Here is a 16431-nt window from a genome sequence, read left to right on the forward strand (position 1 = left end):
ATTCTATAATATTTATAACAACATTCAATTAATTTAATACAATTCGTTTATATATAAATACACAGTACATACACTGTGTATCCGACTGGGACAACATTCAATTAATTTAATACAATTCGTATATATATAAATTAGATTAGTAGTTATTTTATCAACACATTAACACGAGTAGTATATTTCCTCAATCTTATAATAATATCAATGAATTTTTCAAATTACGATAATTTTTTGATTAATTAGCTTTTAAATACAATATTATGTATATATATATACATATATACCTCATAATACTACTCTTATGTTATTACAACTTCAACAACATACGCGTATCTACATTGACCCAAAATAGTATATATACTTCCTCAATAGTATGATATATATCAGCGTATCATTCAAACTATTTTGATATATAGATTCAATTATCTAGCTTTCGATTACTACATACGTCACTACACGAGATATACGTATATATACATATATTCAATTGTCTATCAGCTTTCATATACGTACTATAAACATCACATACACGATTTTACTACCCCAGAATAATATACAATGTATTTCACAAAAACTCAGATGAATTAAAGATTACATTATCTTATGTCATTAATATACCTTCACTGTATAATATGTATACGCTATATATATATATATAGAGAGAGAGAGAGAGAGAGATAGATAGATAGATTAGATAGAGAGAGAGAGATATACATACATACATACATACACACATATACACACTATCGACTATATCAAATTCTAAATACGTACTATATATATCACATACGCACACAAGTATATTATCCAATAATATAATGCGATGTGTTTCTTATATATGCTCAGATGAGTGATCGATTAATTATATTTGATTAGCTTAATATACTAGGTTTTGACTACATCGTTCATCAATCGAACACTATATGATATATATATATACATATAAACATATATATATATATATATATCACATCCACAAGTATTTACCTTATAATAGAATACGTTCATTATATTCTGATGAATTATCGGTTATATATTACATTATTATGACTGAAATAGTAACATAATATCATTATCTCAATGATATGATAGATATATATATATACACACACACACACACATATTCATTATACAAAGATTATGCATGTTTAACGTCATTTAATGTATATACGAAGGAAAATATTAATTTTTACATATTGAAACATAAGTAAAAGATATAGATTATGTTTAGCGTAATTTGTTTATTTTATTTGATATATTTTTAAGTGTAATTTTTTCAAAAAAAATTAAGAATGTTTGATTTTTATTATTATTATACTGATTATCGACAACATGTGATCAGTGTAATTTAAAAAAATTATATATATATATATATATATATTATATTATATATATGATTATTTTTAATGAAACTAATATATATAAATTTGATTACACATATATAATTACTGATTACATTTAAAGATTATATTTAACATAATTATTTTTAAATTATTTTTTTATTTTAATTAAAAACCGACCACAAGTGGTCGGTTTTTTTAAAAGTATTTTCATTATTTTTAAAACTTGTGGTCGATTTTTTTAGAAGTATTTTCTTTTTTTTTTGAAATTAGAAACCGACCACTAGTGGTCGGTTTTGTTAAAAATAAAATAAAAAAGATTTTTTCAAAACCGACCACAAGTGGTCAATTTTTAAAAATATTTTTTAATAATTTTTTTTAAATCTGACAATTTGTGTTCGGTTTCGTTAGTTTTTTTATTTTTATTTTTAAAATAAATTATAATTAATATAAAAATTATTGAAATAATTATTTTGATTTTTTAAAATATAAAAGAAACCATGTGTAGTCGCTTTTATAACAAAATAAATTTTAAAAATTTAAAAAAAGTGGTCGGTTTTTTTCGATGGCCATTTTTTCATATTTTTTTAGTAGTGATCTGCATTTCTTTATTATGAGCTTTAGGTTTTGCAGAAGGCTTACAGGGTTAGCATAAGGCTACTAGTAGTCTTGAGCATCGTGTGACATCTCGGAACCCATTCTCAGGGCGTTACAACCTACTCCCAAGATCTATCTTGGAAAATGCAAAAGAACCATTCAAATCATCAAGCATATCATCTAAATGGGGAATTGAGTGGCGATACTTTACCATTATTTTATTGGTGGCTCTGCAATCAAACACATGCGTCATGTCCTATCTTTCTTTGCCACTAGCAACACCGGGACCACACATGGACTCATGCTCTATTTGATGTATCCCTTGTTGAGGAGTTCCTCAACTTGCCTTTGAAGCACTTTTGTGTCCATTAGATTACTTTGATAGGCCAATTTATTGGTCAATTGAGAGCCCGGTACAAAATCAATTTGATGTTTAATTCCCCAAAGTGGAGTTAATCCTTGAGGAAGCTCCTTTGGGAACATATCTTCGTAATCCTACAAAACAAGGAAAATAGAATGGGGATAGGCGAAGTATAGTAGTTAGCATGAAAAGCATGGGTGTTTTGTTATCATGCTCCTTGAAAAGATCTTTGTTCTTAGCCAAAATCACCGTGGGACACTTTCTTAATTAAGGAGGCAAAAGTAGATGGAGAGTAAATTTTTGTCCATTCAGCTCAAAAGAATACCGATTGGTCCTGCCATTATTCTTGGTTAAATTATTATATATCCATGGTCTCTCGAGCAAGCTATGACAAGCTTGCATGGATATCACATCATAATGCACCTCATCATGATAATTCTCAACTATGAATCGAATCACCACCTGCCTAGTCACCTTCAACTCTCCATGGTCATTTAACCATTAAATCTTGTATTCTTTGGCATATTTGGTTATAGGCAACTTCAAGAACTCAACCAAATCAGTACTAGCCACATTAGACAACTTCCACTATCAATGATCAAAGAGCACACATTTTTTATATAGAATTTTGTATGGAATAGATTCTCCATTTGGCTAGGATCATCTATATCCTTACTAATAATTTCATGCCTCACAATAAAGTTTTTAACCTTAAACTCTCTATCTTGAGGCCAAGCGTGTTTATTATCTTCCTCTTTTTGCTCACCTTCTTTGGACCCCTCTCCATCTTGGGCCTTTTCATTATTCTCATCCTCCAATCCCACCTCTTCTTCAAGATAATACAACTTTCCCTCCCTAATGATCACATTTCTCAAATTGGGATATTCACTTGCTTTATTTCCCCATCCTTGACGTTTAGAACATTGAAAATCTTTAGGATTAGGAGTAGGATATTTGTTACCTTTTTTCCTTGGCAGGTACTTTAGAGTGGTCTTCTCTATGAGCTATTTTTATTGGACTTGTAGTCCTAGTTCTTGTTCAATTCCGATGATGATTGAGCTACCTCTTTATTCTTACTCCAAGTGTTGGTAGATGAGTACCCCTTTAGTTTATAAGTGGCTCTCTCCTTGATATCCCTCTCAACTTTCAAGGCTACTTGGATGATTTCTTCCACGGTTTCAAACTTATAAATAGTCATACATGAGGAGATTTCTTTGTTCAACCCAACCTTGAAGCGTAGGATGTTATGGTTCACGTTCTCGTGATGCTTTCTCTTTAAGATCAATTGTAGGAATTCATCATAATAGGCCAAGATACTCTTGTTTCCTTGCCTTAAGCTGTATAACTTGGCAAGTAACTCATGCCTATACCGGTCTGGCACATACATTTGTCTTATGAATCCCTTCAATACATCCCATGGGGGTGGTTGTCCATTATTCAATGCATTTCTAAACTTCTTGGCATAATCCCACCACTTATTGGCGTACCCTTCAAAGTGGGATATGGCACAACAACTCTTTTTCTCTTCAGTGATATAATTGACTTGAAAGATCCTTTCACAAGAGGACTCCTATGAGAAATAAGATTTGAGATCACTCTCTCCCTTGAAAGTCAAAAGACTAACCTTGATGAATTAATACCTACATCTAAATCTTTTCTACCTTATTAGTTCTCTTGATCATAACCTTGGGATTGGTTTCCCAATTTTTCTCTACCATTAGGAGCCAGACCAAATTTTTCTCCTCAACCTTGATAACCTTTTTGATCCATTAGTCTACCTCATATTTCACTTACCAACATGTTGTATTCATTGAATACTCCAAGATCCTCTTGTTTTTCCTCCCTCTCTTCCTCTTCTATTGAATGGGTTTGTTTTGGTTAAGAGGTGCTTGGAAGGAGGGAATTTGGTTTAGTGGAAGTTGGGATATTCGAGTTTAAGATTCATCTTATTGTACTTGGTTGAATTGAGGTTGGGGGGTCAGATGGGAATTTGGATTTTTGGATATGTAGAGTCTTGAGGAAGGGTATCATGGGCTTGTATTGGTAGATTAGTCAATTGGTAAAGGTTTTCTAAGGAAATGGTAACAGGGGGATTTGGAGCATGCCCACTAGTTGAAGCATAGTAGTATTGAGGTGTAGATTGGGATGAGTTTAGTCAAACTTCCATGATATCCACTCTTCCAACGGTGTTGGACACACTCCTTTAAAATGAACCCACTTTAAGATTGAGTTAGTTTATCTTAGCATCATGGAATCAATTTTACGGTTGAGAGTCTCAATGGCCACTAAAAACACTTATTGAGTGGTTTTCCAGGGGTTGTAAATTTTTTCCTTCCATAGTCATTATACCTATGAATAAAGAGACAAAAACAAAAAATATGTTAATGTTAGATAAATTAACATGACAACTCTTCACACATCTTTTTAACTCATACTATAACCACCCGAGGCTACCCCCTAGTCCTAATACGGTGCTTAAAGCACAAGTAACCCTAAACTAACCTATGATCCGATACCTATTATGAGTTTTGAATATAATAATAACACAAGCATCATATGCGGAATAAAAACTAATAAAAACTCTATCAAGATAAAATACTGAAATAATACTTAGCATGTCTAAAACTACTGATAAAAACTAAAAACAAGTCTAACCGTCTGAATATCTAAAATCCTCTTAGACATGAGGAGTTGATGGGATAAGCCCTCAACTAACTCCGACTGACTTAAATAAATAAAACACTAAAAATACCTGGAATAAATTGTCCTTGATGGATGATAACTCACCACAACTGCTGCTGAGTGGCACTGGACTAACTAAGGGCGATCAGGGAACCAAACGTCCAAACCTATATTGTGAAATCAATATAGTGGAAAAGAGGGTATGCGGTCAGTACTTTGAATGTACTAGTAAGTCAGCTAGGGACTAACTAAAATGAATATGGATACTGAACGTGAATTCATGAAAATGTAAAATGAATAAAAGACCAAGTAAAACATGTATTGAAATAATTTGTAAAACTGACTGGATGAATAGCTTATAAACTGAATATTTGGTCATGCAAACCAATACTAATATAATCTGATTACTGAACTTAAATTATGGGAGCTATTATGTAACCGACATGCCCTAATCTAAGCTAATCGGGGTCTAACCTGTAACCCTAGTTGGAAGGATGCCAGAACCTTGCCAATGGTACTAACACTTGCTGGCGATGTGGATCCACAAGGCCGATGTCCCGAAGGACTAGGGAGTCGGTCCTCTACTAGTGGGTTACCCCTAAGAGAGTGTCAGTCCTCTACTAGAGAGTAACATGTCAAAACCTACGATGGCTACATAGTTCTAGAACTTAGGGACTGCTACTCAAGGTCCCAGTCCTCTACTGGCAGATGAGGCTTCATCCCTAGGTTCGCTCGATGCTAAATCTTACTCCTAACTGAATAGACTCTGGTACTGATTAAAGTTAACTTGAATCACAACTGGTAATTGCTCAACATGAATAAGATAATAAAATCATGATTTGATTGACTTGTAACTTGAAAATATTAATCATATGCAAACACATAGGTATCAGGGATTCATAACCCTCCAGCACTGAATGATTCTTTAAACACCATAACATCACCTAAAACACTATAAGGAAATTTATGATTCAAAGACACAAAACATAGTACATATCACTAAACTGATGAAATCTATGAAATTTAAATATGGGGATGTGTTAAACTTGGGAGGACAACGTGCTCAAGTGGTTTAATTCATAACTTATTAAATTAACATGATATCAGCTGAACATAATATGGATGATTGAAATTATAAAGCACGTAAGAGTATAATTCACATGGGGAAATATAATATCATAGTTTATAATCAACACTATTAAGAGACAATCAAGTAAATTTATGCTTAACATTTGAAATTCCAGAACAAGAGGAAAAAATATTTACACTTGAATAAAAAGGGATTTTTGGCGCTCAATAGGTAAAAGGAACTCATTGATGAATACCACACATACCTAAATTTCTTGAATTATTTAAGAAAATCTTGGAATTAGAACCTTGAATAATTGAATCCTTTGGAGAAACTTGAGATTGGTGTTCTTAGGAATGGAGGTGATTTCAACGTGGGTTACTGATAGGGAATGGGGAAAATAATGCCCCTATTGAGGTTTTAATTCGTGATTTGAGTGTTTGGGGTGAGGTGGAAAGGACCAAAATGTCCCCTCCTTAACTTATTAAAAGTTTTCGAAATACACAGCCTTTGTGGTACGGAGGCTATCATGGGGCTGGCCTCTGTGATACGCTGTGTATCGCAGAGGATCAACTCCATGAAACACTACGTATCGCAGAGATTATCCTCTGTGACTCGCCAAAATCACAGAGGTTTACTGCCTCCGAGGTCCAAAATCACCCTAAACCTCTTCAAAAATTTTCAAAACTCTCCCGGATGACCCTTTTAACATTTCTAAACATATTTCAACTCAAAAGTTAATGTTTCAAATTCGGGAAGGCAAAAAATAAAATTTTTTCATTGTTGGAGTCCTAACATGGCTAAGTCCTTGTACTAGTGTAAAATAAATGCCTTGGACCCCTTTAAATATGTAACTAATAGCTAGAAGTTGACTAGGATCTTGCGGGGTATTATAATATCTCCCCCTTAGGACCATTTGTCCCCGAATGAAACTGGTTAATCTAGGATACTAAGAAGACTGAGATCATGTATTGACTACTCATGAACTGAACCATGATTAAATAATTGAATTTGAAATATAACTCATGGACTGAAATAAATTTATGAATGCATACAATGACATGAGGATGGTTGGATAGGTGAGATAGAAAATGAGAGAATCTATTTAGGAGAAACCATTACCTCAAGATGAATCTAAATTCATAGAGAAAAGATGGGGATACTTGGCTTGCATATTTTCTTCCGCTTCCTAAGTAGCTCCTCAGTGGACTGATTTCTCCAAAGAACCTTAACCAAAGAGACTTCTTTATTCCTTAATCTACTGGTCTGACGATCATGGATCTCAACTTGGACTTCTTCGTAGGAAAGGCTATATTTCATATTCACACTCTCTAAAGGAACAATAGAAGCTAAGTCACCAACGCATTTATTTAGCAATGAGACATGGAACACTCAATGCACTGATGCCAAATTTTTAGGCAACTCTAACTCATAAGAGACCTTCCCAAAAAAGTTCAAAATCTTGTATGGGCCAACATAGCATGGATTGAGCTTTCCCTTCTTTCCAAATCTCTTCACCCCATTCATAGACAAAATTTTCAAGTAAACCAAGTCGCTAACATCAAACTTATGATCTCTTATCCTCATATTTACCTAAGATTTCTAACAACTTTAGACTATCTTCAGCCTTTCTCGAATCAACGGAACTTTCTCCATCACTTCATACACTGAATCTGGCCCTATCAAAGCAGCCTCACCTACTTAAAACTAACCAATAGGAGATCTACACCTCCTTCCATAGAGAGCCTCAAACGAATCCATCTAAATAATAGAGTTATAGTTATTGTAGGAAAAATCGATCAACGGTAAGTGGTCATCCCAATTACCCATAAAGTCAATAGTACAAGCCCTCAACATGTCTTCTAATGTCTGGATGGTCCACTCTTCCTGACCATCTATCTAAGGATGAAAAGTTGTACTGAGATAAACTCAGGTACCGAGACCCTTCTGAAAAGTCTTTCAAAAGTGAGGTAAACTGGGTTCCTCGACATGAAATAATAGTCAATGGAACCCCATATAACTTTACCAAATCATTGAGATAGAGTCCAGCATAATCCTCAGTTAAAAATAAAGTATGAAATGGTAAGAAATAGGTTGACTTGGTCATTCGATCCATAATGACCCAAATCAAATCATGTTGATGATGCGTATAAGGCAACCCTGTCACAAAATCCATGTTCAGTACCTCCCATTTCTAAGTGGGGATGTTGAACTCCTGAAGCGTACTATAGTCCTTTGGTGCTCAACCTTAACTTAATGAAAATACGAACATCTAGCCACAAATTTCACAATATCTTTCTTCATACCACTCCACCGATAGATTTCTCGCAAACCACAGTACATATTAGTGGCTCCTGGTGAAATATCGCACATCATGTACTTCAGCTAATATTTTCCATCTCAAACCATCAATACACGAAACACATAACTTTCCTTAACAATGAAGTATACTATCTCCCCATTGGAAGAAAACCTCCATCTATGATCCTGAATTGCCTCCTTCAACTAGACCAAAATAGGATCCCTGACTTGCTTTTATTTCACTTCGGCCACTAACAAAGATTCCAAATCATTCTAAACCCATTACTATCTTTGAATGAATCAACCTACTGAACACCTAATCGAGCAAGCTGATGATCCTCACAGACTAACTCTTTCTTACCATCCTCAACATGAGAAACACTTCTCATAGACAATCAACTAAGGGCATCGGCTACTACATTAGCCTTATCTGGGTGATACATCACACTTATATAATAATCTTTCAATAATTTCACCCACCTTCTCTGACAAAGATTTAGATCCTTCTGAGAGAATACATACTTTAAACTCTTATAATCCATGAAAACATCAACATGAACCCTATAAAGGTTATGCCACCAAATCTTTAAAGTAAAGACAACTGCTGCCAACTCAAGGTAATAGGTCAGGTAATTCTTCTCATGGGTTTTAAGCTACCTAGAGGCATAGGTTATGACCTTATGTAATGCCCCACAAAATCCTCTTCCAGTCTGAGCCTTAGAGCGTATTTGGTAAAGCGAAAATTTGAGTCAAAATATTTAAGAAATATCCTCCCAAGTATGAAATACTTTGAAATCATGTGGGAATCTATTTGAGCACGAATTAAGATCATATAGGTTCCCTAACTCATGAACGAGTTGAAAACTTTCCTATCATTCAAGTTTTAGTGACCGTCAAAATTTGGGTCAAATTCAATCGACCATAATTTGCTGTACATTAAGAACTGGGTGGTTTGATATATATCAAATAAAATATCTTTGATTTAGCTTTTCAAAGATACCAATTTTGCATAAATCCAATATCGGAGCAAAGAGTTATGCCCATTTTACTCCAGCATCTCAAGCTGAAAAATGGTGACGACGTTTCTAATGGATTATCATGTTTCTGACGCCCTTTTTGATGACATCGTCACATTATGATGACATTTTTTATGACATCATCAGCCCTAGGTAGAAATTCAAGAATTTGGACCCTTTTTGTGACGATCATTCGTGACGGCCTATCACGAACCTGACGGCCTATCATGGATGGCGTCAAGTATATTTTTCCAGCAATTCAAGGTTGTTTTTATAAGGGTATTTTGGTCATTTTCCACCCTTTTTGAGCCTCTACAAATATAATGAACACTCATTCAAACCCTAATTCAATCATTTTATTTTTTAACTCTCTCAAGAGAGTACAACTAGGGTTTCAAGCAAGAACCCTAATCTTTCAAAAATCATCCATTAATTTTCAAGGTTTCTTCAAAAATCAAGTTCCTCATAGTGTGGTCTTCAAGAATTTATTTATTTCAAGTGTGAATAAAGTTTCTAGCACTAAAGTTCATCCAATTTCAAAGGTTAAGGTGTGTAGATGTTGATTCTTGGGTACCTTTCATCCAAGAAGCTCAAGAACCCTTTTTAAAACTAAAAGATTTTTATGTTTATGAGTTGTTAATGATTTGTATGAGTTGAAATTGATGTTTAATGTGTTGTTGAGTTTTGATTTATGTTTGCCTACAAAATTTATGAGCTTTGACCCTAGTATGTGGAATTCATGTGATGTTTGTGATAGACCCTCTTGAAGTTGTTTTTCCATGTGATGTGTTCATGACTTTTGGGTGTAGAAATGGTTGAATAAGTGAACAACGTTCCCCATAGTTTTGATAAAGAGCTTAGGTAAAGCATAAGGGTGGCTATAGTATGTTGAATAGGAAACTCCAAATTGTGAGCTAGTCCATGCATGCCTAGTGTTTGATAAAATACCTTAGTGAGTGAAATGTTCCAAGATAGCATGAAATCCCCAAGTCGGTGTAAAATCGGTCATGTCTAGTGGTTGTTGAAAGATCCTAGTGAACAAGTCAAGATATGATGGTTGTAAATTCCCCGATTTTGTGCTCTTTGATATATTATAAGTTTTTAATACATGTCAAGTGGTTAGCTAGTAGATAGTGACGTGTTAGCATGAAGTTTCCCCCAAATCAAGTGATATCCAAATATATGACAAGACCGATATAGGTATGAAGTACTTGATGTAAGATCTCTTTGAATGGGGTATAATCTAATAGCATGTCTTCCCTAGGCTAGTACATGATGATGAATAGAGGTCTATGCTTCCTAAATGCTTAATGCGATGTCCTTAGGATCTTAAGAGGGAAAGTATGTTGTGATGCCCAACTACTTGAACTGATTCTTTAATGATTGTGATAACACATGAATGATTGTAATGATGAATGAATGTTTGTAATGATGAATAAATGATGGTAGTGATGAATGAATGACCATGATGATGCATGAAGAATTTGTGATGAAGAATGATTATGCCTTACTTTTATGTTATCAAGTCCTGGGGGTATTTATACCTAAAAATAGAGTTGTTTTCTAGAGCCTGTGTCAATTTCTCGATAATTCCAATCGAGCCATGATTCTCAAAACTCAGTGAACTATAGAACTCTTTTTCCTCAGACAAGTGACAAGCTTAATAATCTCAGTTATCTGTGTAATCTCTATATCTCTAGTAACCTAGCCTCAGACCTGTAATTAGCTCAGTTCTAATAGTATTCAAGTGATTCAATCCTAATCTCAGAAGTGATTTGAGTAATCCATTCAAGATTTGTATTATGATTTGATATCTTTCCCGTCAGATACGAAAATAAGTGATCTTAGCGTAACTCAGTCAGACCTTTTAAGTAATATGATCAGTGTCAGATTTAGTTTAGCCAGTGTTCAGTTGAGAATTTAGTTCTGAGTCTTTTAGTTAGGAGTAGAAACTAACACCGAGCAAGCTCAAGAATGGGAACTCACCAACTAATAGAGGGTGAGATTTTTAGAAGCAATCTTGCTGCTCTAGAACTACGTAACCAGCATAGATTAAGACATCACACCTGTTAGTTAGGGTGGATGAGAGACATCATACCTTCTAGATGAGGGTTGATGAGGTCGCTTGACCTGCTAGATGAGGGATCCACCATTATCATTTGAGGACCTACTATATGAGGGTCACATAGAGTTGTCTTTATCAGTGGTGCTGTAATGACACCCTTCCAATTGGGGTACAGGTTAGAGCCCACATATGGTAGGTCGGGGCATGTCGGTTAAGTGACTACTTCCCACAGTTTTAGTTTTAGATTTAGTCCCAGTTTTAGAATCAGTCTTCAGAAATTAGGACTGTCAGATACAATCGTCTGTCATTGTGAGGAACTCAGATAGTTTCATTGATTTATGGGCTATCCCATCAGATAGACTTGGTCTCACATGTTATTTGATATTATATTCAGAGATATGCTGTCAGACATGTTTGATCACAATATCAAATTTCTATTAAGTATTCTTGTTGTCAGATTCAGATATAATCACATTTCTTATCATTAATAAAGCTTCTGAAATCATCTGTTAGAAAGGTTGATCTCTAATCCTGTCAGTCGAAAGTAGTAAGTCCAAGAATTCAGTCATTGATGTAAGCACATCCAGATCCTCAGTTATCAATATTAGATGAGTTAATAATTCTGTATCTCAGTGTCAGTAGTAAGTTTAGTCTGCAGTAAAGTGGTATCTGAGTTTCAGTATCTAGAGTTGCGATAATTATGTTTATGTTCTGTGCATTCATGCATGTGTTCTCATGTGGCATTTTTATGATTATTCAATTTAGATATTGTGCTTGCATGAACCCTTGCATTAGCCTACCCCGTCTACAGACTTGGTATATTTTTATACTAACGCATTTATGCAATGGTGTTTTATTTGACACCATAGGTTCAGAGGCACAGGATCCAGTTTATCCTCAGCAGTTTGGTCCCAGTCAGCAGCAGTAGTAGTGAGTCCTTTTCTTTTGAGGACGAGTCTCAATTTACTACTACTGTTTTAGACTTTGTTTATTTTTCTGTTGACGGAGTTAGTTGGGACATGTCCCATCAACTCCATAGTTCAGACAGTTAGAGGCTTTTCAGATGGATGTATTAGTATTCAGTTTTCAGTTTTAAGTTTGTATAGATGTGTTAAACCTTATGGTTAGATGTGTTAAACCTTATGGTAGGTTTTCTCATTTTTTTCAGATATTATGTAGTATACAAGCATAGATATCAGTAAAGGGTTAGCTTGTAGTCCTTCGGGGTAATAATCATCGTGTGACATCTCAGGATGAGATCTCAAGGTATTACAAACTTGGTATTAAAGCCTAAGGTTCAAGAGTATCCTGGGGAGTCTAAAAAGCCACATCTAGTAGAGTCTTGTATATGGGTGTGTAGCATGCCACATTTATGTACAAGAGGCTACAGGATGTTCTTAGGAGTAGTTCCTCTTCTTTCAGTGATTATTTCGTGCGTGTGAGCATGAGGTCAAGTTGATCCTCATCTAATCCACTTCATTATTTCATTTACAGAGTATGCCTCCTCGCAGAGACTTTGTCCATAGGGTTGATGATCAGCCCCCTCAGCCAGTAGATGATGAAAATGAGAGTGCGTCACATACAGAGTTTTGGGCAACTTTCCAAGCGCTAGCCCAGGTGGTGACTAATGTTCATGGTAACCGTCAGGCTACAGTCCTACCTCAGAGAGATGGGAATTCTGCCTCAGCTAGGATTAGAAGCTTCATGAAAATGAACCCGCCCAAATTCTTTGGGTTAGTCATAGGTGAGGATTTGTATTTATTTCTTGAGAAGGTGAAGAAGATCACCCAGATTATGCATGTGTCAGAGAAGGAGATTGTTGAGTTAGCATCTTATAGGTTGAAAGATATTGCTCATGATTGGGTAGTGATATGGGATAAAAGTAGAGGGGTGAATGCAGCTCCCGTGACTTGGCTAGAGTTTCAGAGTGCCTTTCTAGATAGGTTTTTACCGCTAGAAATGAGAGAATCTAAGGTAGAAGAGTTTACGAACCTAAAGCAAGGTTCCATGATAGTAAAAGAGTATTGTCTTAAGTTTAACCAATTATCTAAGTATGCTTCTGACTTGATAGCTGACCCTAGAGCGAGTATGAGTAAGTTTTTGACTGGGGTATCAAGTGATGTGTTGAAAAAGTGTAGAGCTTCCATGCTCAATAGAGATATGGATCTTTATAGGCTAATAATTCATGCATAATAGATTGAGGTAGATAAGATAAAGGAGAGAGGGAGAGTGAGTAAGATAGCCAAGACAGGTAGTCATGGTTTCTCGCAATCAGGGTCTCAAGGTGGTAGTAGTTCTGAGTATGATCGGAGATTTTTAGTTCCAACTCCATCTTCAGCTAGTGTACTCGCACCTGCATTTGGGTTGTCAGATTAGAGAGAACGCCAAGCTCCAAAGCCTAAAGTAGTACTAGTGGTGTTCGTACCTACCCATTGTGTGAAGATGTGGTAAGAATCATAAGGGTGTATGTAGAGCCGGTAGTGATGTGTGCTTTGGATGTGGCGAGACCGGTCACAAAGTTCGAAACTATCCTAAGATAGGTCCCCAAAGTCAGCATAGTCTTTCTTCAACTCATAATAGATTGTATGCACTTCAGGCTCGCCTTGATCGAGAAAGATCCCCTAAAATTGACTGGGTATGTTATGAGCCTTCATCTTTATGTTATGAATTGATAGATCCTTTGCTCTCATTTGGAGCTTATATGTTAGCATGAGTCATGTATAAGTTTCAGATCTTGATCGGTCAATTATGACCCAGTCTGTAGGTGCCCCGCGCACCGCTGCAGTATTTTAGTAAAGTGTATTTAGAGGGACATAGATTCCTAAGGGGGAGATACCCCATGGTATTATGATGTTGCATGTCATTAGATTCATCTTGATGCATGTTCAGATTTTCCTTATAAAGTTAGCATCAATCATTGTTGCATTGTTAAGCCGTGCTTTCAAAAGTCAGATTAGACGGACATTCGTGCATTAGATATGCACATTTAGTAGAAAGAGTTCAGGTTGACAACATGTGTCCAGTCGTGTATTCATGAGATCATCCCAGTTATGATTCCATGCATCAGATATGCATGTGTATTATGAGAATTCAGCTATGAGTATCATCAATCGAGTATTCCATGCATCATATATGCATACCCAGTGTGAGAACTCTGTATGTCAGTCATTCCAGTTGCGCAGTCCTGATCTGAGATGTTTCCATTTCTTGAGTAAGTTTTGTTGATCAGTATTCTCAGTCTATCAAATGACATTCGAGGACGAATGTTCTCAAGGGGGAGATAATGTAATTCCCCGCAAAATCCTCTTCCAATCTGAGCCTTAGAGCGTATTTCGTAAAGCAAAAATCCGAGTAAAAATGTTTAAGAAATATCCTCCCAAGTATGAAATACTTTGAAATCGTGTGGGAATCTATTTGAGCATGAACTAAGATCATTGAGGTCCCCTAACTCATGAACGAGTTGAAAACTTTCCTATCGTTCAAGTTTTAGTGACCGTCAAAATTTAGGTCAACTTCAATCAACCATAACTCATTGTATATTAAGACCTGGGTGGTTTTATATATATCAAATTAAAGATCTTTGAATTAGTTTTCCTACTATACCAATTTCTCCTAAATCCGATATCGGAGCAAAGAGTTATGCCCATTTTACTCTAGCATGTCAAGCTGGAAAACGGTGACGACGTTTCTGACGGGCTATCATGTTTCTGACGCCCTTTTTGATGACGTCGTCACATTCTAACAACATTTCTAATGATGTCGTCATCCCTGGACAGAAAATCAAGAATTTGGACCCCTTTTGTGATGACCATTCGTGACGGCCTATCACGAACCTAACGGCCTGTCATGGATGGCGTCAAGTATATTTTTTCAGCAATTCAAGGGAGTTTTTGCAAGGGTATTTTGGTAATTTTCTACCCTTTTTGAGCCTCTATAAATATGAGGAACCCTAATTCAATCATTTTCTTTTTCAACTCTCTCAAGAGAGTATAACTAGAGTTTCAATCAAGAACCCTAATCTTCCAAAAATCATCTATAAATCTTCAAGGTTTCTTCAAGAACCAAGTTCCTCATAATGTGGGATTCAAGAATTTATTTATTTCAAGTGTGGATAAAGTTTCAAGCACTAAAGTTCATCCAATTTCAAAGGTTAAGGTATGTAGATGTTGATTCTTAGGTCCTTTTCATCCAAGAAGCTCAAGAACCCATTTTAAAACTAAAAGATTTTTATGTTTATGAGTTGTTAATAATTTGTATGAGTTTAAATGGATGTTTAATGAATTGTTGAGTTTTGATTTATGTTTACCTATAAAATTTATGACCTTTGACCCTAGTATGTGGAATTCATGTGATGTTTGTGATAGACCCTCCTGAAGTTGTTTTTTCATGTGATGTGATCATGACTTTTGGGTGTAGAAATGGTTGAATAAGTGAAGAACGTTCCCCATAGGTTTGATAAAGATCTTAGGTGAAGCATAAGGGCCGCTATAGTATGTTGAATAGGAAACTCTAAATTGTAAGCTAGTCCATGCATGCCTAGTGTTTGATAAAATGCCTTAGTGAGTGAAATGTGCCAAGATAGCATGAAATCCCCAAGTAGGTGTAAAATCGGTCGTGTCTAGTAGTTGTTGAAAGACCCTAGTGAACAAGTCAAGATATGATGGTTGTAAATTCCCCGATTTTGTGCTCTTTGATATATGCTAAGCTTTTAATACATGTCAAGTGGTTAGCAAGTAAATAGTGACGTGTTAGTATGAAGTTTCCCCCAAATCAAGTGATATCCAAATACATGACAAGACCGATATAGGTATGAAGTAATTACTGTAAGATCTCGTTGAATGGGGTATAATCTAATAGCATGTCTTCCCTAGGCTAGTATATGATGATGAATAGAGGTCTATGTTTCCTAAATGCTTAATGTGATGCCCAACTACTTGAAGTGATTCTTTAAATATTGTGATATTACATGAATGATTGTAATGATGAATGAATGCTTGTAATGA

Source organism: Capsicum annuum, chromosome 4 (assembly GCF_002878395.1).
Source record: "Capsicum annuum cultivar UCD-10X-F1 chromosome 4, UCD10Xv1.1, whole genome shotgun sequence".
In the NCBI taxonomy this organism is placed as follows: Eukaryota; Viridiplantae; Streptophyta; class Magnoliopsida; order Solanales; family Solanaceae; genus Capsicum; species Capsicum annuum.